The sequence below is a fragment of the Suricata suricatta genome, chromosome 1 (assembly GCF_006229205.1).
Source record: "Suricata suricatta isolate VVHF042 chromosome 1, meerkat_22Aug2017_6uvM2_HiC, whole genome shotgun sequence".
NCBI lineage: Eukaryota > Metazoa > Chordata > Mammalia > Carnivora > Herpestidae > Suricata > Suricata suricatta.
Genome location: NC_043700.1, coordinates 120,789,568 through 120,815,972, shown reverse-complemented (window position 1 = coordinate 120,815,972; position 26,405 = coordinate 120,789,568). Strand labels below are relative to the sequence as shown.

Here is a 26,405-nt window from a genome sequence, read left to right as displayed (position 1 = left end):
TTTTGGAAAACTATCAATAATTCCATTTTTTAATTTTAATAATTTTATTATGCAGTTAAGGACAAATGAAGAACATTGCCATTTTCTAATATATCAAATTACTCAGAGAGTCTCATCGAACAATGAGATTTTTCTGTAATAGAAAGAAGATTTCAATTTTACAGGAGTTGTTTATTTTCCTTCAAGAATCACAAAATCTGCTAGAAAATTAAAGAGAGATACACAAAGATATATAACACAAATTGGAATATTAAAATTATAATAAATGAGTCTGAAGCATATAGTCATCTTTGGTTGGGGGTTGTGGAGATCAGAGAAGACTTGTTAAGAAGGCATATTGATTTGGACTTATTAAATTTTTTTAATGTTTTATTTTTATTTTTGATACAGAGAGAGAGCATGAGAGGGGGAGGGGCAGAGAGAGAGGGAGACACAGAACCAGAAGCAGGCTCCAGGCACTGAGCTAGCTGTCAGTGCAGAGCCTGATGCGGGGCTCGAACCCACAAATGTGAGATCTGACCTGAGCCGAAGTCAGAGGCTTAACTGACTGAGCCACCCAGGTGCCCCTGAATTGGACTTATTAACATGAGTCGGAATTCACAAAAGAAGTGTGATATTCAACAAACAAATACAAGTCCATCTCATCTGATTTCTAGTCATGTGGGGTTGGCAAAATACTTAACATTTCTTAACCTCCATTTTGTCATCAGTAAAATGAGAATACTATCTTGGTTTCAACTTATTCAATTTGTAATATAATGAGACATCCTCTATTATGCCTTAAGGGAGGTTTGGGGGTGGCACCTAGTAAGTACTTAAGACATGGTAAGTTCTAGGTCATTTTTTCTAGCATATAGTACATTCCTGACCACAGCAGATGCTCAAAAATTACTTGGTGAACTGAAAAGAATATCAAGATGTACAAAGACACAGTTCTTGATTGTATGGTCAGAATAGAGCAAGTAGTTTTGTATAGATTCAAAACAGGATAAATGAAAAAGAGAAGTGACACACATTATGTAAAACATGGATTGCAACCAGATGGCAAAGGCTCACAAGTGTCAGGTTACAGTTCTTATATGTTTACTAAGCAGTCAGAAGTAACAGGCTAAAAAGAGGGCCCAGAGGATCGGGGCTTTTGCCAAATCATGATCTTTATTTGTATTCTGACCACAGCCCCCTATCCTTGACTCTGAACTTTGATACTTGTAATAATCCATTGTTTCCATCTTTGTTCCCAAACATATAGAGTATATATATTTTTTTTTGTGATTTTCCTGAGGCTTCTCTTCCTTCCTCTGCCCAGACACCACTTTATTTTTTCCCCACTCACTCATCTCTCACAATCACTGATTTTACGTCTCCAAACTGTATTAAGTTTATTCTATACCCTCAATGGCAGGGAAAATGTTAACCCACCTACCTTTCCTATCCTAAGCTAGCTGTCCTACCCTTTGTCCTCTGGAGTGGTTCCCATTTTCAGCTAACTGTTTTCAAACACCTCTCAGCTTGCTTCCCCATCTCCCATGAGTTCTAGGAGCCTTTTCCCTCTCAGGAAATAGACTGGCCCTTCAGCGCTAAAAACAATTAATTCAAAAGGCAAGCAGCATGAAATTCAGAAGGCATGTGGCATCCAAGGTCTGTAGATACAAAAAATAGTTCTTGACTTAGAGGACCACTTGATCTAGTGGAAGAGGCAGGCTTGTAACTAAATAATAAAATATGAAAGAAAAATGCTGTAACAGTGAGGAGTAAATGGTTCCTGTGGTAGAACTGAGAAACTCTGCAGGGAGCTGGCGTTCAGCAGGAAAAGTTTCCCAGATAATTTGCTTTACCAGAACTGTGCAAAATAATCAAGACTTCATTAGGCAGACAATGATAGGGAGACAGCAGTTCAGTGTTTGGGTCTGCATGTCTGTGTGATATATGGATAGAGTTTTAAAAATTGGATATAAGTGAAGATTTTGTAATAAAAAAAGGAAGAGTCCCTTGGTCTACCTTTTTCTAACTCATGTGATTATTTTCAGGATGAATTATTTTAATTTTTAAAATTTTATTTTTGTTTTTAGAATACACATTCACATGATTCAAGATTTAAAAGTTTCAGAAGGATAAGCTTCTACCTCTATTTCTCAAACACCCAATTATCTTCTCAAAGGAAGAAAATGTGTCTTGTGTTGCATTTCAGGTATATACATGTACATATCTGTATATGCATCATACATATGCCTTTTCACCTTTTATTTCACAAATAGTAGTATGTTACATATGTGCCTGGATTGTTGTTACTTAGTAACATCTAAGAGCTCATTCTATTGAGATCTACGAAGTGTTCCTTATAGTTTTTAATGGTTTCATAATATTTCATTAAGAGTCACTCTTAGGGTTTTCCCCCATTTTTACTTATTCTAGTGAGTATTTTGAGCTGACTTACTGTTGTATCATCTACCTGTTTTACTTTTGATATTGTAAGTAAAGACTTAGTTCATTGACTTTACCACTACTCACGACCTCTTCTCACCTTTACACCTGCTTTTCTGCTGTGGAGAAAGCACGGTGCCCCTGAAGGTCACTTCACGACTCTTGCACTCTTCTGCCTTTCTATTACCTTACTTTTATATTGGGTGTGTTAGGAGCACATGTATTCTGCTCTGTAATCATAAATAAATCTTTCATGGCTTTGCTAAAAGTTAATTCTATAGGATGGAAATCTATAAATGTGCTTATACTTTTATTACTATAAATATTTTTCACTGCACAGTAAAGTATTAGGATATAGTTTTGTTGAGGGCTTTTTCCTCAGAAAAGTTATTACTCTTCTTAGATTTTTTTTTCTTAATTATATCTTTGTTGGCTGCTTAAAATCTAAACTTTTGTCTTTAGATGCAAATTTCCAATATCCTAATTTCCTGCTTAAGGTCTTCCTTCCCAGAGCCCTTTGCTTTCCTACGCTGTCTCTGGCATTTTCTTCATCACCCACTCATCTGGGTCAGATCTACAAATTCTTGGATCTCATGTCTTCTTGTATCTTAGTTTCCTATTTTACTGGAGAATATCCTCAAGTAACTACCGAAAAAAGGATATGTGGAAGTTAGAATTTATCATTATTTCTATTTGTGAAAATATATTTGTTCTAACTTCACATTTCATGAATAAGTTGGCTAATTATAAACCTCTAGTTCAAAAACTATTTACCTCAGATCTTCAATAGCATTAATATTGTACTCTGTCCTTCAGTCACCTGAGAAGAAATCCAATGGATATTTGATCCTTATTTGTTTGAAGGTTGCTTGTTATTTGCACTTTGAAACTTTTGGGAACTTTATTTTTACTGTTTTCAAATTTCACAATTATTTGTCTAACTGGATTTCTTTTAACATCCCTTTCACTCTGTGCTTTCTAAGGATTTTTTTTTTAACTTATAAAGTATCTTTGGTGTCTCAAATGTTACTCCTTAGAATTTTTAAGTCTTCTTATTTTCTCATATTATCTCTATCTTTTCTAAGGTATTTTTTCCTTATTTCATTTGGTCTATTTTATATCGCAGTTGTTTTCAAATGTTTTATGATCCTTGCTTGACATTAATATTTAGGAATTAATCAATAAGTTGATTGAAAGTTGTACATCTGAAGAGACCGTTTGGCTTGTCCACTGTGAGCTTCCATTTAGACCGAACAAATGGAGCACTGCCATTTTGCTGGAGATGATACTAGATTTTACGTGTATGTTTATGTGTGGTCTTTGTTTTAAGATAGTAATGCCAACATTAATTTTTCAGATTTAGCCCAGATGGTCTACTTGGTTGTTTTTAAAGTTTATTTACTTTGAGAGAGACAGAGAGAGACAGAGAGAGAGAGAGAGAAAATGAGAGCGCTGGTGAGGGGCAGAGAGAGATACAGAGAGAGAGAGAGAGAGAGAGAGAGAGAGAGAATCCCAAGCAGGTTCCACACTGCCAGCATGGACCTCTATGTGGGACTTGAACACACAAATCCTGAGATCATGACCTGAGCTGAAATTTAGAGTCAGATGCTTAACCAACTGAGCCACCCAGGCCCCCCATACTTGTTTTGTTTAGAAAAGAATTATATATATATATATATATATATATATATATATGAATTTCATTTTACATGAGACAGTGTGTGAGAAGGCCATTGTGAAAATCAGCATGCATTTAACTTGAGTCAGTTCTCTTTATTCACTAATACTGTAGTTGCAAATTTGCCTACTCAGTAAAATTTATTTGTAATTTGAAAATCAATACTAGGGATGTTTTCACAAGTCATTCACAGAAATGTGCAGAGCTGTGAAAAATTTGTTGCATGGCAGCCCAGATTCCCAGCTAAGGTTGAACAAAGCTGTGCTCTGTGTTCCTGTTCCAGCTCTCATACTGTAAATCAGTGTTTTTTTTTTTTCAGTTTACTTAATCTCTCTCTCTCTGCACTTTTTGTATCATTTGTTGCTGATTTCACTGTTTAAAATAGCCTCCAAGCACAGTGCTCATAGTTCTGCTTTTACTCAGATGTGTCTTACTAAAAAATACCTGTTCAACAGGGTTCACTCAGGCATGAGTACCTTGGCCATGAGCTCGACGTTAACGAATCAGCACGCTATCGTTTGAAAGTTTGTGTTGCCCCATTCAATCTCATATGTTGCAATTCTGTGCCCACGGTGATGGTTTCTGGAGGTGAGGTCTTTGGGAGCTGCTTAAGCCCTGAGGATTGAGGACCAATGCTAAAAAGAACCTTGCAGAGCTCTCTAACCCCTTCCGCCTTGTAAAAATATGAGAAGTCTGCAATCAAAAGAGGGCCTTCGGCATGGTGCACCCATGCTGGCACCTGCCTGAACTACCAGTTGTCAGAACTGGGAGACATAAACTTAGGATTCTCATAAGCTACCCAATCTGTGATATTTTGTTACAGAGGCCCAAATGGACTAGAAGACAATTAGAAAATTATATATATATATATACATATATACACACACACACACACACACACACCATACTGTATATACAGTAATCATATATACAATATATATTCAATAAAATCTCTTTAAATAAACACATAAATAAAACCAGAGGCTTGTAGAAACCAAACCTTGTATTTCCCCTAGGAGCAGTGGTTCAGCATTTATTAATTCCATGTTCTCAGGAAATTTATAGTACATAACTGCTGGGAATTACAAGGGTTGACTCTGTTCTTCTACTTTTCAGCTCCCAACTCACTCGCCCTCCAATTGGCTTGGCATTTGTCAAGTATCAAAATTTCTAGCACTCAGCAGCAGAGAGGGCTCTCTTGCTGCTGTGCCTTACAACAATAACTTGTCTTGGCCTGTTCTACCACATTTCATCAGATATCACTACTGTGTCTGCTTTTCTTTTTTCAGTAATTTATTTAAACACACTTTTGTGGGGCATCTGCATGGCTCAGCCAGTTAAGCATCTGACTTCAGCTCAGGGCATGACCTAATAGTTCATGACTCCTGTCAGTGCAGAGACTGCTTCAGATGCTCTGTCTCCCTCCCTCTGTCCCCTTCCCTGCTCATACTCTCTCTAGTTTAAAAATCAATAAACAAAAACAAAAAAATGAATGAATGAATGAATGAATGAGTGAATTCATTAAACATTAAAAAAACACTTTTCTGATGGCCTTTTCCCTTTTTCCTCATGGTTATAGATTATATACCTATTTAACTTCTTATATTTTATCGGGGGTTAGGATGTGATTCCTTTAACCTTTTTGAGTTGCAAATTCCAGAATGTTCTTTTAGATTTTTAGAGGTTAAAACTAAACAAACATAAGGTACTTTACGAACTATTCCTATAATTTTTAGGAAATAATATCTTGAATCATGATACTTTAGATTTGCAAAGTACAGCGTGCAATGTTTTGTCCCAATTCCAAATTTACTGTTGAAAAAAACGAAAAGCCTCTCTAAACCAATCAATATTGATCTCTAACATCCTCCAGCAGAGTTTAACACCTTTGCAGATGGTGCTGATTTCAGACGGTAAGGCACATTCACAGTTTGAAAGCAGCAAAGATGTCTTCGGGTCAAAGGGTACAGAGTGTCAGATTCTAAGAGAAGAATTTGTAGAAATAACTTACCAAGGATTATATGATGGATGGAAGGGCAATTGAAGATAGAAAGAAACTCATGGATTGGGATAAAAGGAGAGATAGAGGAAGTAAAGTTTATCATGAGGACAGAGACTGGCTCAGCACCTACGAGAAGGAGAGAGGGAGAGAAGAAATTCTAGCCAAAGAGAGGGGATAGCAGAACTCTCACCTCTATTGCTTCTTATACAGTCATTCTAAGAGGGCATAGAAAGTTGTTGAAGTGTTCAAAGGAAATGTTAACTGAAAAGTCAAAAGAATGAGTTTTTAAAAAGAAATTGCTCACTTAGCATTGCCGTTTAATTGCTAAAGGGAAAAATGGGCATATCAATTCTGTTTGTATCTTTTTTTTTCTGTCTCTGGAGCAATTATGTGGCACTGAGTTAATTATGCTCCCTTTGAAGTCTTAGAAATTTAATACATTACATGTCTACAGTTAGTGCTCCACCTCTCATTCAAGAGTTTCAAAGCTTTAAGAAAAATGCTGCTGTTACGTGCAACTGAGTAAATCAACCTGCTGTGATACCGGGAGAAAATTGTTACCACAATGTACCTGCTAGTATTCTTGAAATTAATATGGTGAAACAGAAGTGCTTACATGGTTTGATTTAAATATGGATAAAGATGATATTTTGAGAAACATTTTTTTATATGTAGGATAGGTTTGTATTGGAAACTATGCAACGTATAGCCTTTCTAGAAAGTATACAACCATTCTATATAAATTAGAACTTTTTGGTCATGGCTGTTAGTTTTTAGGTTTGATAAGAAAATCAATTCTTTGAAAACAGGAAGCTTTATTGCTTATATGGTAATGAACATCATTTCCTATGTGCAGTTTTTCAAGATTTCGAAAAGGAACCCTGCTGTTACATGAAATCCTTTTATTCTGCAATGAGAAAAGTGTATTATCTCTTATTCCTTAAACTTACTTTATGAAATAGTTTTCATTTCATTGTACTATGTCCCAGAGAACTCTTGATCTTGTCAAACAACCTAGAAGCAAAGTTACTTACTTCAAATATATAAGCAGCTTGCCAGAAATAAGCCTTCAGGAGGGTTTAGGAAACAAGTGAAGATATTTTTGTCAATGGATATAGTAAAGTCCTCAGTCATCAAAAGGGTACTGTGAATATTCAAATTACTATGATAGTTATTTAATAGTTGTTTAAATAACTCAGCATTTCAACAAAAAAGAAATTATTTAAAGACATTATACAATGTAGTTTTTTAAGATGACACTAGTAATAATATTTGAAAAAGGAATTTATAACAATTTCCCCCAAAATGTATCCATTACATGAATGTCTCTCTAATAGTACTGTGTTCACAGAAGGCTGCTGTGCATTTTTAAAGTAAACGTTGTATTGAAATTTAACATACACAAGAATAGTGCACATTAGTGTGTAACTCAACAAATTTCCATGCAACCAGCCTCTAGGTCAAGACACAGAAACAGATTCCCTTTCTATGCACCACTCAGTTATAACCCTGTTAAAGGACACCATTATCCCTACTCTGAACATAGTAAACTCACTGTGACTGATTTTAAACTATGTATGAATAGGATCATACTGTATACATTGTTTTGTCTGTTTCTGTTGTTCAACATTATATTTATGAGATTCATCCCTATTGAAATATGTAGGCAAAATCCATCCTTTTTGATTGCTTCAAAGTATTTCATTGTATAAATATGCCACAGTTGATATAACTTATGTTGATGATTTTTTTCTAGTTTTGCCTATTACAAATAGTGGTTTTATGCATGCATTTTTGTTGTGTATACACTTAAGAATAGAATTACTAGCTCAAGACATGTACGTAAGGTATGTAATTTATTAAAGCTAGCTGATATGGGGGCACCTGGGTGGTTCAGTCGGTTGAGCGTCCGGCTTAGGCTCAGGTCATGATATCATGGTTTGTGGGTCGAGCCCCACATCGGGCTCTGTGCTGACAGCTAGCTCAGAGCCTGGAGCCTGCTTCAGATTCTGTGCCTTCCTCTCTCTCTGACCCTCCCCTGCTCACACTGTCTCTCTCTGTCTCTCAAAAATAAATTTTAAAAAAGAGTTTTAAAGAAAAGTAGCTGATACAGTTTTCCAAATTGTTTATAGCAATTTGGATTTCTATTAGTAGCAAGTAGAAGCATTTCAATTTTCCACTTTCTTACCCACACATGTTTTCCCCTACCTTTTTTATTTTATTTATCCTCATGGAAGTGTATTTGATTTAGACTTTTTTATTTGCACTTTCCTGGTAGATTTTTTGGTATATTTGTTTACTATTTTTATCTATTTTTGTTTATGGAGTACCCATTCAAGTCCTTTTTCTTTTTCTCCCTCATGACTTGTAGAAGTTTTATATATACACACACACACACACACACACACACACACACACACACACATATATATATATATATCAGAGATAAGATATATTCATTGCCAAATGAATATATTTTAAATACCTTCTCCATTGTTTGTCTTCTTACTCCATAAATAGAAAATTTTAATGGACATAAATTTTTGTTTGTAATGTAGTCCAGGTTATTAATTTGTTTCTTTATAGTTAGCACTTTTTATCTTTTTGTTTTATTTTGTTTTTAAAGAAAGCTTCCTATTCTAAGGTCATGAAAACATGCTCATTTTGTTTTTAGAAATTTTGTTTTATCATCTACATTTTTATCTGAAGTTCATCTGAAATCATTTGTTTTACATGGTGGATGGTAGACTAGAGATAAATTTATTTTCCATATAGCATCTGCTACTCATTTTACTACAGGATCAGGGTGCCTGAATTATGTCGGGGAGGAAGAATTTCCTGTGGACTTCAAGGTCCTTCTAGCTGGACTAAGAATCAAATTGACATGAGACAGATTAATAGGAGAAACTAAATTGAATTTTGAACATACTGGGAATCCACACAAACATGAAATTCCAAAGACAGTCAGGCAAAATGAAGTAATATGTCATCCTGAACTAAGAAGAAGTGGGTAGAGATATGAGACTTCAAGGGAAAGAAGTGCAATTCACAGGAAGAGTAAATTTTTGGTAAGCAAATATTTACTGGGCTATTCAGAAACAATAGGACATAGAGGACTTTTATGCAATAGGCCTTGTTGGGCTCTTCCCTGTCTATTATCTGTAGTTCATATTATAACGTGGTTATCTGTGTGATAGCTCACTTCCTGAAGCAGGTATTCTATCTAAATCATTTAAAAGGCAGTTTTTGTGGGATGGGAGTAAAGAGCTTTCCCTGACTCTGCTGGATTTTGATTGCTTTTAACTCAAAATAATATTCATACCAAAGTAGCATATTTTAAAGGAACCTATCCCAAACCCCTTCGGTTGAAAAGTCATACTGCTGGAAAAAAATGGTTGGGGAGAGGGAAGGAGGTTAACCATGAGAGACCCTTGAGTGCTGAGAACAAATTGAGGGCTGATGGGGGAGGGGGAGAAGAGAAGGGGGGTGAAGGTCATGGAGGAGGGCACTTGTGGGGATGAGCACTGGGTGTTACAAGGAAACCAACTTGACAATAAATTATAAAAGAAAAAAAGTGTTCTAGTATACAATTTGCAGTCAAATATTATTTTTTGAATCCAGATGATTTAAAAAATTGTCTGTTCTTTTTCACTCTGTTTTTAAAATTTAAAATAAATACTCTTTCTGAAAAAAAATGAAAGTCATACTGCTATTATTCCTGTACAGCATCTTGTATATTTATCATATTTTTTCTCTCTTTAACATGAAGCACATGACTTTAAGAGAGAATAAGAGATTATATTGATGATTTCATTAGAATAAGAATCTTTCTATGCCCCCATGATCACAAAAGTTAATGCTGGATTTTATAATAAGAGTTTTACCTTTTTCCAAGGGCCCAATAGTCATGGGTCATCAAGTAGCAGCTAAGAGCCAGTCACTCAAAAATTCAACTGATTCATATAGATACAGTTTTTATAATGTCATGGAATTCTAAGGGGGAAAAAAGGAATTTTAATTTAACTTGACTAAAACAAACAAAACTTCTGATAGGCATCACTTCATTCCTGACATTATTTTTCTTATATCACATTTATCAAATATTATTGAACTGCTCTCCAATCTGACTGAGTTTTTGCTTTAGTTCAGTATTGTATTGAACTTGAAAGGCAGCTCCATTACCAGTCAATGCACAGCTTAGGTTTTTTGTTTCCTTTTAATGAGAAAATCTCAAATTTGTTTTACTTTCTACTTGACCAAAATCGTGTATGACAGTCCTTGCTTCTGTTAATGAGGGTTGAAAGAGCATCAGGCTTTGCTTTTCTGGTTGGAGCTCTGTTTAACTCTCAGAAGGTTCCCCTGAAGAAGGGAACTCAGTAGGGAATTAGGTTCCAATAAGTTCAGTCTCATAGTAAGACAGACCCAACCAACCTCTCTCCTGTGACTGCTGATTTGGGACGTAGATACTGGTGAACAGTTTGCTACTAACTTCCTCTAACAGTCTAAAAGTCATTTATCAATTTTTGCCTTTGCAACATCTAATTTGCTAGTTTTCTTTTTCTGTTAGGCTTTCAGATGGGTTCAAAATTTCTTTCAATTCTATTTAGTGAGGCAAAATTAAATAAAATATATGAATAATAGTGAGGGTTGTACTCTTAATAGAAAAATAAAATCAAAATTGCTTCAGTCTTTAAAACAAGACAATTGAAGTTCTTATTTAATACATTATTCATTTATTCATTTATTCAGACAATATGTTTAAAGCTATTCTGTGCAAGGCAATGTTAAGGTGATGCTAGGAATAAAATTATGAATGATATATGATTCTATCCCCCAAGGAATATACAGACTAATAAGGAAAATGTTGTAAACATGAATGTACAAAATAATAAAACCACAAGAAAGAAAACGGTTAAGCTACTCCCTTCAACCCACAGAGGAATAGAAAATAAAGTTCTCTCTGAAACTTGATAGCATAAAGATTGCAGATAATATATAAGATTACCCATATCTAAAAGTAAAACAAATATTTATTTGTTATGGGACAACTGAGAAGTCTTCGCTACTTCAAGAAATTCTTGGGGAACCTGGTTGGCTCAGTCAGTTGAGCATCCAACTTTGGCTCAGTTGATCTCATGGTTTCTGAGTTCAAGCCACAGGTGGTGTCTTCTGATGACGCTTCCAATCTTCAGTCCTTCTCTCTTTCTGCCCCTTCCCCACTCTCTCTCAATAATAAATAAATCTTAAAAATAAAATTCTTACCATAACTTGATATAGTCTTATCAAAGGAAATCTAGAATTTGAATGAATCCCGAGTGATTTTCCTGCCACAAAGTTCCATGGAAAACCAAACATACAAACAAAAACAAAGGGATTATTTGAATAGACCTAATGATAAATTTGAAGATTAGAATTCAGCAGTGCTTGTCTATTACTGCCTAGAGAAGAAATATATCAGACCTGGAAGGCAAGGACATGCCCAGATATAAATGGATTTTTTTTTTGTCATATGCCAGGCACAGTTTGTCAGCCTTTACCCTGGTCTAAGTGAAAGTTTTTAAAATTACGCACCTCCTTGTTGCTGCTCTCATTTTCAGCATCATTTTTTGAAGTTAGGAGAATGGTGAGCCCCTGTATTTTAAGCACGAGAGAGATATGTTTGCCCCAAATTAATAAATTAACAATTTAATTAATGTACCAGTTACTAATAAATCTGCTTAGTATATAAATGACAAATACATGCTACAGGTACCATTATTTTCCATTTCCAGACTGAAACATAGATTATTACACTCTGCCTTGCTCCTCTAGGCAGCCATGGCAAATGGATCTTAGTTAGCACAGGAGTCTAAATCTATTTGCCAACCTAGGTTAGTATGAGTCAGTCTCCCAGAACTTAATCAATTCCTTAAATGGTTACTGACAAAATCAATATTTTAGATTTGTAGAAGACTAGATTTTAAAGTATAGCTACCCAATGAAACATTGTTGAAATGTTGGCTGGTACCCCTAGGTTACAATTCTATTTATACTTTTTCTCAGTGTAATATAGGTAAATAGGAGTGAAATAAACTGTTTAGGTAGAACCTAGGAAATTAAGAAGGTTCATTTGATTTTTCCACAAAACCCTCTTTTTAATAGAAATCAAGGATTCTAAGCATATGAGGATTAAAGGATAAGACTTATATGTGTCTACCAACACTAAAATTATATGAACATGTATATCCATTAATTTCAAATAATAATTACTTTAAATATGTATATTACTTGATGAGACAACATTTAAGTCAATATTTGAAACTTATATTTAGGATTAGGTGTAAAGCAACATGGCAGAAGGGCATTCTTCCATAAATGAAGAAAAGCATGAATAAAGATACTGAGATGGAAATTCACAATCTGCAGGTTCATACAGGACACACAGACTATTTGAAGTAGAATTAGAGGATGCAGAATTAGGAGGTAAGCTGGTACCAGATTGGAAGGTGAAAACTATTGAGTGTCAAACCTACAATGGCAGCATTAACATAGAATTTGGATTCAGCTTTTGCCAAACTGGCTGGGTAGCCCTGGCCAAGCCATTTAAAATCACTCAGCTGATTTTTCTCGTCTATAAAATGGAGTAGTTCTAGATCATGGAGGGTTGTTTTTTTTTAAGACTATATTTGGTAATATAAATACAATATGTAGAGTAATGTTCACACTCACTAAAAAGTTAGCCATTTTCAGAATTATATGTCAGATAAACAAGAAAATGAAAATGATGCTGGAATTAATAGACTTGGGAATGATTGAATATGTGAAATAAGGTTGAGATGTGGGCAACAGAGATTGGTCCTATGTTCCAAGTCTGGGTCTCAAAGAAGTTAATGTTACTTTGTTGGGTTTTGTTTAGTGTTATTTATTTTTGATAGAGAAACAGAGACAGAATGCAAAGAGAGAGCCAGAGAGAGACAGATACACAGAATCCAAAGCAGGCTTCAGGCTCTGAACTATGAGCCCAGAGCCTGATACAGGGCTGGAACTCACCAGCCATGAGATCATGGCCAGAGCCGAATTTGGACACTTAAGTGACCAAGCTACACAGGCACCCAAAGGAAGTTAATATTTTGAAATCAGTACATAAGAAGGCAAACAGATTTTCAGATCATATGATTAATGTAATTTCAGTAACATAATTTGATGTTATTTTGGAACACCTAGATTGAGACATGCCTCAGATTGCTGGAAATTAAACGAATAGAATCCAGCTATGCTAAGGAAAAGCAGTGTTGGCCAGATCATTGGTGACCTTTGAAAAAATATTCTTTGGGCACCATGAGTGGCTCAGTCAGCTAAGCGCCGACTTTGGCTCAGGTCATGATCTCACAATTCATGATTTGGAGCCCCTCATTGGCTTTGTACTGACAACGAGGAGCCTGGAGCCTGCAAGGGATTCTGTGTCTCCCTCTCTCTCTGTCCCTCCCCTGCTCTCGCTCTCTCTCAAAAATAAACATTTAATTAAAAAAAATGAAAAATTATTCTTATTAAAATAGTGTTTATGGGGGAAGATTGTAAGGAAATAAATAATGAAGGGATGGTTAGCAAATAAGCAGTGTAAGAATTGGCAGCTTTTTCAAGTTTAGAAGTTAATAGGATGGTCAAATAGTACTGTACCTGAGGAAGAAACTTAGTTCAAGGAAGGTATTTTCCAAGACTATTTCATGGAAGTAAGGGAGGGAGAGAGAGAAATTGAAGATACATGATATAGGAAAAAAATCAATATAGAATTACTGAAACAAGTAGAATAAGTTTTATTAATTGATCATATTTGAGTGGGAAAGAAGTTGAAGAAATAGGAAAGGATTAAAATATGGAGAATTTGAAGGTAACGGAGAAGGGCTCAATTGCATCTGGATAGAATACATGTACAGTAGAATCAATGGATTCTAATTTGTCTTCTGTAAGCATTTAGTAGAGCAGATGCAGAGGCAGAAAAAGAAAATAAAATGAAGCAAAAAAGAATTGGATTAACCAAGGAGGGGGGACTAGCCAACTAACAACTATAGGCTGCTCATATTTTAAAAAACTGCCTTAGGTGACTTATTGTAAGGTTCAGGTTACTGCTTCTGAAGCTCCAGTGTGCCTATTAATTTGGAGAATTTGTTAAAGTACAATTTCTGACTCTGTAGGTATAAACCTTAGGTTTTGTATTTCTACCAAGCACCCAGATAACAATGGAAGGAGGTTGAATAAAATGTTTCCATCATGACAGAAAGTTCTATTGGCCAGTACTGCTCTACAACTTGAATTTATATCTAAAAAAATACCTTTCAATCTCAGAATAACTGCTATTAGGAGAGTATAGAAATGTGATAACAAATGTTGCCTAAAAGCATAAATAACTTTTCAACACAAGTAACAATAATATAACTAAAACATCTGCCTAATTGCATTTAAAACTATAGCAGATGTTTCATGGCCCACTAGTGTGAGCCACATTAGTTGTTGGAAATAATAATAATAATAATAATAATAATAATAATAATAATAATAAAAGTTATTTTCTGGCAATCCCCATTAACTAAAGTGTTGGAACAATGGTTCTTTTAAACTGATAGTGCAGGATCTCAGGTGTCTTTCAAAACCTGCCATTTTCTTTTACCTTTCTGCAAGGATTCTGATATCAGGGTTGTTATGTTGGACGACCTAGTTGTCTAAGCTAACTTGGACACAGGTGCCACTACAAGGAAAATTCACTAATCACCTTCACAGGAGGCTGTCACCAATATAATTGTCCAGGGCGTCCTTATCAGAGCAAGATGTCTCCTCCAGCCCAACAGCAGTCCCAGTATCCCAACACTAAGCCTTATTCTCCAGGCACTGAGTCCTCATTTGAGTCAAAAGTAGTAGTACATTCTGTTCCTTTAGCTTGACAGAAAAATTCCAGTGATCTGGTCTTTATTTTACCTATTTTTGTATTTCAGTTTCTTTCTCTGTGGTGTTAGGCACTCATAGAGCATAGCAGGATGTGTAGTACTGTCTCCCATTAGACTCAAAGATTAGAAACACCAAATTTGGGGTGTCCCATTTCATACAATGGCCAATGAGTTGAAGATTGGACCATATCCACCCAGACAGTGAGTGGATCTAACAAGGGCCTGTAGCTCTCATTCCCCACAAGTCCAGGTGTATTTCCTCATAATCAAGCAGCTTAAGCAAACAGTCCACTGTGTTCCCACCTTGCCAGCCAGCCTCTCACACATAAACTGAATAGCAGAGATGGCTGTATCTAAACCATACGGGGACCTGTCAGGAAACAACGCTGCTCTTTCAAATGCCAACACACTCTGAATACAAATAATCACTTTGTATTTATTCTAAAAGAGAATTCCAGTAATAACAGGAAAAACAAAAATAGAGAAACAAACCAACAAAAATGGCACTTTAAATTACCCTACAGACTAATTCAGGTTGTTTTTTCTAGCATTGTTTAATGGACACATATCTTTGTGAATTTTGGGTATTTTAAATCCAGTACCAGGATTCGCATTATTATTGTTATCCTTTGTTAGACTCTAAGCTTCATGGGGTCAGGGTCTTCATTTATTCAACTTTAAATCCTACAACATTTGCAACCTACTATGTTTTAGTATGTGGCTCTAAATAAACTGTAAATTTTGGAAGTGAAAATTTCCCCAAAGATTCATAATTCTAGGGACGCCTGGGTGGCTCAGTCGGTTAAGCATCCAGCTTCGGCTCAGGTCAGATCTCACGTTCGTGGGTTTGAGCCCCACGTCGGGCTCTGTGCTGACAGGTAGCTCAGAGCCTGGAGCCTGCTTCCGGTTCTGTGTCTCCTTCTCTCTCTGCCCCTCCCCCTCTCATGCTCTGTCTCTCTCTGTATCAAAAATAAATAAAACGTTAAAAAAAAGATTCATAATTCTAACTAGTTGATTTCAAGGGTTTTAGACGTCCTATAACTGTTTTAAATAAGAACTATGTTATATATACCAGGATATACCAAACATGTTCCTTCTTATCAAATTTCAGCCTTTTCCCTTTCAAACTCTATGCAAAAGATTAAAATATAGTTTAAATAACTGCATCTGGGTATCTCAGTCAGTTAAGCATTCCACTTTTGATTTTGGCTCAGGTCATGATTCATGGTCATGAGATTCAGCCCCGTGTTGGGCTCATGGCAGAGCGTGGAACCTGTTTGGGATTCTCTCTTTCTCTTTTTCTCTCTGCCCTCCCCTGCTCATGCTTTTTATTTCTCAAAATAAATAAATAAACTTAAGGAAAAAAATAAATATCAGGCCTAAGGAAAGTGTAAATTAGAGTAGAAGGTTAAATTTTAGGAGAGAAATTACCATCTCAAAATATAGACAGGATGTTGTGCTATTTCTCTTAATAAAATGGTAAACTCCTTGAGGTCAAGGTCCATTATAAGTTTCATATTCTCATCAGTATTTGACATAATACCCACATGTGACTTATGCTCAACAAGTGTTTGTTTCCTTTATTTTATTTGTGCAAAACTAAAGCAGAAAAAAAATGATCGCCTCACATATCATAAAAACATTTTCTGTTTTATTTATGAGAACCTTCCCAGATGAGAATTTTTACACAATTGTGAAGAACTAGAGAATTGAACCACCCTCATATTCCTTCATGTCCTGGCTGATTTTAAGGACCTAGAGAAATAAACCATTGAAAATCCTTTGTGGTGTCCACCTCTAAGTTTGGGCACAGACTCATAGCTCTCAGCATGAACATGAATTTCCAAAATTTAACTTGAGCACTTGAGGGATAAAATTGGCTTAACTGATGTCTCTTTAGAAGGAATGAACTTCAATCTGACATATATTTGCTAGTTATTATTATTTCTTAATTCTCTTAAAACATAAAAGATGAAAGGCTGAAACGGAATTCTAATTGGCAAAGGAATTTCATACCGGGAAGGTGCTTCTTGATTAGCGGCTGTGTAGGCAGAGGGAGGGTTGGGGGTATGGAAATTTGGCTAAGAATTCACACAGAAAAGTGCTTGATGTGCTTCGAAATAGCTCAATCAGGACTCAGCGTGCTGTGAAAGCGCTCAACTGGTGCTCAACTTCCAGCATATTTAAATGAGTTGAAAGCTTACGTTTTGAAAGTGCTCAATTGGGAGTGCTCAAGTTGTGGCACCTATTAGCTGAATGCTAACAAACTTTTCCTTTCATATGGTTCACTTCTCAGTTAAGCAGACAGTTTTGCTCTTCATGTGTTCAGGTTGAACCTAGACCTTCCAGGAGACATTGCGGGGAGGGTCTACATTTCTTGTGGAGGAGGTAAATCTCTAACCAACCATTCTCATCTCTTGCTCTGGCACATTCGTGCTCTCTCTGTTTCTGTCTGTCTCTATGTCTCTCTCTGTCTCTCTCAGTCTCTTTCTGTCTCTCTCTCTTTCGCTTTCTCTCTCTGTCTCTCTCTCTTTCTCTCTGTCTCTCTGTCTTTCTCATGATTTCACATTATCCTACTCACTGTTTGGAACTTTATTATCTTGTTTGAAGCTACTTTGAAAAGACTAAAATAGCAGTGTTTGCTGTGTGACTTGATCTGATATCTTTTTATTCCTGATGAATGGGTTTGTTTTTTTCCCAAGTGCCTTTTCAATCATTTTGATAACATTGCTTCTCAGAAATGCTTTTGAGCTTTATTTCGAGTTTAAGAAACTATACAGCTTTGTGCTTCATGATGCTTCATAATATACACTTTTACCTTTGATTACTTTTGATTTGATTTAATTCTTTAGTATCTTACTTTTTAAGTAGGAAAAATAAGGCCCATAATGTACTGTGTAACAAATAAACAACTCCATTAATTAAATTGCTCAAGATCAAATTTGATCCATATATTTTGGGAGTGCACTTTGGGAAAATATACTATGTCCTTTAATTATCTCACTATTGTTATAAATTGAGATGAAGATTTAAATGGATACTCTTTTCTGTAACAACTTCAAAATCTCATGGGAAGATGCATTTGTATATAAGCTCATATTTAGCACACTTAAATCATGTCATGTACTCCTTTTGCAAATACTTCATTACATATTAAGAAAAATGTTTTGAAGTATGGGCATATGTGTGGTAATTAGTTCATGACTGCTGACTTAGGACTGTTATTCAGTGTGTGTGTTTGTGTGTGTGTGTGTCTGTGTCTGTGTGTGTCTGTGTGTGTTTTGTGTGTGTGTGTGTGTGTGTGTGTTTTAATGAAATACATACAAGTATTAGTTGTATCCTAATTACCCTGATGACCAATATAAAGTCTATACCCAGGTGGAGAAAACCTTTAAGAACATTCCCCTTTAAATAAAGAAAAAGCCAAGCCAAAGCTTTATCTGTAGAAATGCAATGTCCAAGTCTTTATTTCAGTTTAGTTCTTGATCTCCTGTAACGATGGAGTTTTTCAAACTTAAGGTTAAAGAAAGTTTAGGTAAATAGAAAGGTAATCTGTGTATTTCACATAACAACTGAAGGAGAATGTGCAGTCTTTATGTTAAGGTGAGTAAAATAACATTTTAATTTAGTATCCAGTGCAGGAGTAATGCATTAGCCTCCTAATGCATCTCCCAGCCAACCACTTTCCAAGGCAAAAGTGCCTTCCAGTCCATAAATGTCATTGGAAAAGCCATGGGTTTTGGTGGAGATATATATAAGGACTTCTTAGGCTGCAGCTTTTGAAAATGTAGGTCATCTAACTCCCTCATTCTGCTTTGGGTTCTCCAAGCAATCTTCTGGTTTTAGTTGGCTTCCAAATCAGTCTATTGAAGAAGAAGAATAAGTTAGTTAGGTGAAGAAATTGTTTAGAAAATAAGTCAAGGTAATGTTATATGCCAATTATACTGCAGTTTGAAAAAGGGTTATATTCCAGTGTAAGTGAAAGATATAGGAATCTCACTGGAGATTAATAAGTTTGCATGAGGGCTTTCTATCACACTGTGAATCTTGATGCTGGAATGGTGCATAGTTTTCTGTGAGTCTACAGTGCTAATGGCCTGACCTTGGAAGATGATGAGTTTTGTAAGGTAATGATTATCACTTCTTGAAGGCTCTTTTAAAAAAACTTTCTGCTTGCCAAAATCATATTTAATTTGTTTTTCTTTTTTGGATTTTTATGTTTATTTATTATTGAGACAGAAAGAAACAGAGCATATAGGGGAGGGGCAGAGAGAGAGGGAGACACAGAATCTGAAGCAGGTTCCAGGCTCTGAACTGTCAGCACAGAGCCCGACATGGCGCTCGGACCCATGAACCATGAGATCCTGACCTGAGCCGAAGTCCGATGCTTAAACAACTGAGGCACCCAGGTGCCCCTCTTTTTGAGTTTCTATTGAATTTATGTGGAGTCTTCACAATAACGCTATGCTCAATTTTAAGAGCACTATGAACATTTTATTACCTTTCTGCTGATACTCAAAACTACAGAACTAAAGGCATTTCAATAAAAATTAAAGTTTGATATTTTTAGCAACCTGGAGCAGCTTAGGACGATAATATCCAATTAGGAATATATTTTTAATGGAACAAAATGAAAGAAGTTGGGCAGCAGAGGGTTCTTCACAAATTCTACCCAGTGGCTATAAGGGGCAGTACTGTGTTATTGCTTTGTTTTAAAATAAAGATAGAAATGCACGCCCCGTTGCCCCTCGCCGTTTGGCATATTGAAACTTGTCTACTAAATTACCCTTTACAGAGTTTCACCATGTTCTCTCTGTCTGAAAATGAAAGCTAATTCAGCTTTTTTATTGTTATGATAGAAAAAATAATAATAGCTAGAATGGAAATTTGCTATGCAATCATACACTGAAGTGATGTACTTACTTTAATAAACCAAGAAGGTATTTAGGTGGTTTGCATCCATTCTAAACGATTATCTTTTTGTACTTACTTGACCTAGTTAGATAATGATGTGCAGATAGATTTGATTCAACAACGCATTAGTGAAAATGTTCAGTGAAGTCTTAAAACAACTGCTTTTAATATTCCTGAACAATAGGAACAATAGGGTTCAGCCTCCTGTGAGGTGTGCGCTGCTTGTTTGCAATCAGCTCTGACATTTTCCGATATTTTCACTACAAAGGAGTTCTATTTCGAAAACACTTATTAGAGAGCAGCTGAATGTGTGTTGTCCGTTGAGTACTCCTTATTTTTGTCGATTTGTTATTTTCAGTTGTTGGTGGCCAAGATTAAGAAATGATTCAGAAAGCATCAGCGTATGTCATTTGATTGCTATACAAGATAATTTTTTAACTTTTTAATATTATCTTTTCTAAATTAGGATTTTGTACTGTCTTATTAATATGCAAATGTATGTTATGACTCTGTTTTTCCTCTACTGTATGATCTGCTTCCCAATTGAAAATTAATAAAGGCTCTCAACTGGTCCTAAAGTTTTCATCAATATGAGCAGATGTTGCTATTGTTTGTTTGACTGGAGCATTTACTTTGAAAGATACCATCTGAGCTTGAAATTAAACTAAGCTCGTCCTGTTTTTTATAATAGTGTCAGGAAAATGTTTTGTTTTGTTTTGATTTCAGTGGTAAATCAATGGTAGTTATCTGATCATTTTTAGAATGTGAGTTTAACACAACTCATACTTGCTTTTTGGTTTTTATATGAATGTCTAGTCAACAACAACAAAACTCTTGTTATACGGGAGACAAATGACAATGTATCTATGACAGTACTTTTTATAAACTGTTGGCTAGGTTAAAATTTCAGTCATTTTATCCATTTTGTGAAAATAGAGCTAATATATAATGCAAACCGTATGCCATCATTCTAACCAATTACCAATTGTTCTAAACATTATAACACTTGTAGAGAACAGATCTTATTATTATTCCCATTTTATAGATGCAGAAGCAAAGGGACAAGATATATAGCTTTTTCAAGGCCACACTGTGGACTGTAACCTAGGCAGCCTGCCTTCCCGCTCTGTGCTTCTAACTGCTATATTCTGCTGGGTTGAAAATTCGGAGTATCTCCGTTATTCCCCTTTGAAGTCTAGTCCATAAAGGAGTTCCTGCCATAACGGTAAAACAGTGGCTTTTTCATAAGTTGTATTATTTTTTGAATGAAAATCCAGTAAAAGTTTCTGAGGGACATTCATCCAAAAAAGAGGGAGGGCGGGGGGGAGAGAAAGAGAGGGAGACAGGCTCACAATTTAGTTAAAGCCATGCCAATCCTGAATCTCAGCAGGATCAAAATATTGTACCAGCCTACTTGTGTTATTTAGTCTTAAAATTTTAAACTTTTAGCGAAAAATACCATTAAAAATCTTAACATTTGGTGTACTTTCTGCAAAATCTTTATTATCTTACACATTCTACAATAAATCATTTGAAGACTGTTCATAAAAGTTATGTACCCATTATAAATGCAAGGAAATGGAATTCCAAAGGAGAGAATATAGAATAGTCTATTGTTGAGGCAAATTTACCTCTTTAAGGATATCTTATTTGTTCTATTACAAAGTATAATAGTAAGTGAAAAGAACTTCATTAAATTTGTAAGATGTTTCCTTCAACTGAGCAAAACATCTGAATGGGTGATTTTCAGGGTATAAAATGCTCTATGAGTCTTAAAGGCAAAGTAGCACCTTTTATCACATCACCCCAAATATTAAACCCTTATTTTTTTTAATATGTTGATAAAGAAAGGACAGTATGGCCTCTTCTATTGGGTGGTCTATAATCTAAGGTTGTTGATTATGACACAGACAAAAATTAATATAAAAATTAAATATAGACAGAGAAAATAAAATGTGTGGTTGTTTAAAACCTTGGAAATGGGGAACCTGGGTGGCTCAGTCGCTTAAGCATCTGACTTCAGCTCAGATCATGGTCTCATGATTCATGGGTTCAAGCCCCGTGTCAGGTCTGCTGACAACTCAGAGACTGGATCCTACTTTGGATTCTGTCTCCCTCTTTCTCTGTCCCTCCCCTGCTTGCTCGTTCTCTCTCTCAAAAATAATAAACATTAAAAAATTTAAAAATAAAAATAAATAAAATCTTGGAAATTATTTTAGTTTTTTAAATTCTAAATAATGAAGTTTGGGCTTATAAATATTACCAATTGAGCCAGTTGATATTTGGCAAAGTCACATTTAACCCTTCTCAAATTTCGGTGGGTGATCAACATTTTGCAGTTTCCTCATCTTAGGCAGTTGTTTATAGCAAGGCTCCATCCAGAATTTATTTGTCCCCTGAACACTTGGAAGAAAAAAAAGGGACTAAGCATAAAATAAAATAAGCCTTTGAATTATTTTAGAATTTTTATAGACATTATGATGATTACTATGCAGAATGATGCCTTGCCCTTGAGAAATTTGCATTTTACATTAAGCAAACTGCCAATTTATAGTATTGCTGCTCTGAGATGACACAGATATACCACAGGCACCCTGCCCTTTAGGCCCAGAAGGAACAAAAAAACTCGTCTGTCAATTTCATGCAACTGACAAATAATGTCCAGCGTATATAGTAAATCAAGTAAACAGAGTACAGAGTTTTTTGTGACAGAACCAAATAGTATATGGATGCACAGGTGAGGCTGGATATGGTGTGAGATGCCGGTGAGACATGCCATTTAGGGCATCAGGCTCTGGTCAGTGTTGCATCTACAAGATACGAAATACATTCCACTTGAAACAAACGAGCTTCATCTCTATGAGACAGAAAGTATCACGAGAATGTTTTAAGTATATTTAATAACATTTTCTCATGAAACCCAAACATGTGGGACCACTGAAGACTTACTGCATTTTATATTTATCTGTATCAAGAGTAGCATTTTAGAAATTAAAGGACAAAGTTAATATAATTAGAAAAAGAAGTGTGGTTTCTGAAACTATGCACCCATTTTGTAACCCACATCAAGTTGGGCTTTTTGGTCCTGACTGTAAAAGTTTAACAAAAATCTCTTCTTAAGAGCAATGCAGCTTCTAAAGTATACCTTAGCATCTAAAGATATTTGAACTTTATTTTTGAACCACATCTACATCATCGACAAATGCAAGGTTATGGCTAGATGTAAGAGATTTATGAAAAACAATCATGTACATATCATTGACTAATTTGAGGATTAGGTAGGATGAACTTAAAATTGGGGGGAAAAATGAACAGTAGTGGCCATGCAGATTAGCTGGAAAGGCTTCGTAGGAAGGAATGAAAGGAAATCATGAAGGGTGGATATCTTGATATCCCTTTTTAGAGAATAAGCCAAGAGATCCACAAAAATCACATGGCTAACAAATGAGTGAACAACCGCTTCTTATCTGACTGAATGTACATATGTTGTCTGTTCACACACACACACACACACACACACACACACACACACACACACACACATTCCTGGTTTGTGTCTGACACCATTCTTATCACTGCAGATACTACAGTAGTAAAAAAGAAAGATGACTGAATACTTTCACTTAATTTATCTTCTAATGCATCAAAACAAAACTAAACATGGTAACAAAATATTTTGATATTCCTAAATGCTATAATGAAACAAAATAATGGGGAATTTCTATCCAAAGGAATGGTATGCTTTTATAACCCAATAAGTACAATATCCTACAAAGTTTCTTTTTACTACTAACAACACTTCACCACAGACTTAGACCCTAGGCAATTTATGGCTCTATAGTCTGACTTCCTGAGTTCTATATACATTTTCTGTGTGACCTTGATCCTGTCTGAGCCTCAATTTCCCTACTGAAAAAAATGGAGTTGATATTAATTGGTCCTGATTAAGGAATTAAATTTACATAAAACACTTAAAATCATTTCTGATATCTCATAAAGCTCAATATGTGTTAATCTTGATCTTTTCCCTCTTTTTACTTGTGAATATTCTTAACCATGATTCAAAATACTGTTAAGCCATACTTGTTTTTGATGTTGGTGAACTCTTGGCATAGAGTGTCACAAACACTAGGTGAATTAGGGTTTTAGGACCTCTAAGAACATCCTGAGTGAACCTAGTCAAGGTTCTCTCTGATTATGATGTGTTTGAACTTCCATGGACAAAGTTTTGTACATCTTAGATTCTTTCTTATTTGCTCTTTGCTAAACTCTTACTGATATATGATGCCCATTGTGCTCTATTACATAAGTTTATTGCTTCTAAATGAACCATTAAGCCCTCTTCAAATCTTTATATGGCTGCATTATGGTACATCCAACTAAAATATTTAAACCATTAATTTGTCTCTCATATCCTAACCAAAATCCTACTCTGACTTCTTATTTTCAAATTGACTCATGACTCTTCACTTCAGATACTATTCTTACTACTCCCCCAGCTAATTATACCTCTAGGGTGCCCGGGTGGCTCAGTTAGTTAAGCTCTGACTTCAGCTCAGGTCATAATCTCACAGTTCGTAAGTTCAATCCCCGCATCTGATGTGCTGACAGTTCAGAGCCTAGAGCCTGCTTCACGTTCTGTGTCTCCCTCTCTGTCCCTAACCCACTCATATTCTGTTTCTCTCTGTCTCTCAAAAATAAAAGTAAAACCATCATACCTCTAACCACTGAGTTACTAAAACCAGACAACTGGGAGTCGTCTTCCTTTCTCAAATCTCATATGACCTCCCTGTTTTCCCCGTCTCTTTCTCGCCGTCTTTCCATCTGTTAGCCTTCCACTTCTCGTGCCTGGCTTATTACTTCAGGTCGCTACCTGCTCTCATTTTCTACCAAAACTGTTTCCTAAGTGATGCCCAAGTAATCTTTCTAAAATGCAAGGATTAGGGGTGCCTGGTAGCTCAGTAAGTTAAGTGACTGACTCTTGATTTTTGCTCAGGTCATGATCTCGTGGTTCATGATATCGAGCCCTGTGTAGGGTTCTGTGCTGACAGTGCAGGGCCTGCTTAGGATTCTCTCTCCTATCTTTGTCTCTCTATCAAAATAAATAAATAAACAAAACATTTTTAATAAAAAGTAAATAAAATAAAATACAAGGATTATATCACAGCTTGACACATAATCTTTTAATAGTTCTTTATTATCTTTTGGATAGTCTCCTTATAGATGAATACAAATTGTTTCTACCTTTATCTTCTGCTATTGTCTCACATCTACTCAATACTTCTTATATTTCTCTGAAAAATTCTTTTCTCTCCTACTCATCCTTCAAGATTCAAATTGTGTAAATCAGGGTTCCAACCGGAAAGAGGTTTCACACTCAAATTATTCAAGTATCTCAAGAAGGATATATTACAGTGGGCCTATTTGTAAATGTTGAGGCAGAATGTGGGTAATACACAAAAAATGCAGTAATCAGAGCTAATAGCACAGTGAGAGATACTGCAATCACAGACCTAAAGTGGTAAGGAGAGACTGATTATCTGAAGTTGGAAGGAAAGGGAGTTATGTAGACAAGCCTGATTCAAGTCCAGCGGCTCCAGAGCATAGCAACTTGCAGGGATGGAGCCAGGAGAATGGGCACACTGGGTACCTTCTTCTTCCTTACTCACACCCAGCACCAGGCCTTTTTGGCTGAACCTCCTGGGAAGTCAGAGGCCTAACAGCCATTCACACGGTCCATATAGTCTGCCCCATCAGAAAACTAGAGGGAAGAAGGTAGAGGTAGAATTGGAAAGCCAACGGGTGGCTCAATCGGTTGTGTCCGACTCTTGATTTCAGCTCAGGTTATGATGCCACGGTTTCTTGAGTTGGAGCCCTGCATGATATATGCACTGACAGTGCAGAGCCTGCTTGAGATTCTCCCTCTTTCTCTGCCCCTCCCCCGCTTCCTCTCTCTCTCTCTCTCTCTCTCTCTCTCTCTCTCTCTCTCTCTCTCTCTCAAAATAATAATAATGAATAATAGTAATTGGCAAGCCAAATGAGAGGTTCCTGAAACAAAGCTTTTCCAGATTCTTTCCACATTAGTGTTTGTGTTTGTTCGTCATGCCCCGCCCCCAGGTCTCACAGCACAAGGTGGAGGACCCAGATGGGTCTGTACACTGCACGCACAGTGTGTTTGCATCACAGCTGAGGGACCCATACTTAGGGAACCTAAACCTTTTTATAATAGGATGTAAGAAAACATGCTTTTCACCCCAGAGGTGAATAATATCTTTATTATATTGACAGTAAACACTGTTTCCCTTCCCTCTGGAGGCAGATATCACCTCTGTCTTCCAAGGTTGTTTGCCATACGAACATCCTTGCAAAGATAGTTTGCAACAAAAGGACAGTCAGTGCCTTGTTCATAAGTTATGCAAAAATGCAAGCAACCCCTGGAGGATTGTCTCTGACAGTGTGATATTCAATTTCA

General features: G+C 36.0%; 1 protein-coding gene across 1 annotated transcript in view; it reads left to right on the top strand.

Annotated features, from left to right (window-relative positions):
- The window catches only part of GRID2 (glutamate ionotropic receptor delta type subunit 2), a 1,401,829-nt gene that overhangs the window by 760,155 nt on the left and 615,269 nt on the right, over nt 1-26,405 (top strand). The window lies entirely within an intron of this gene.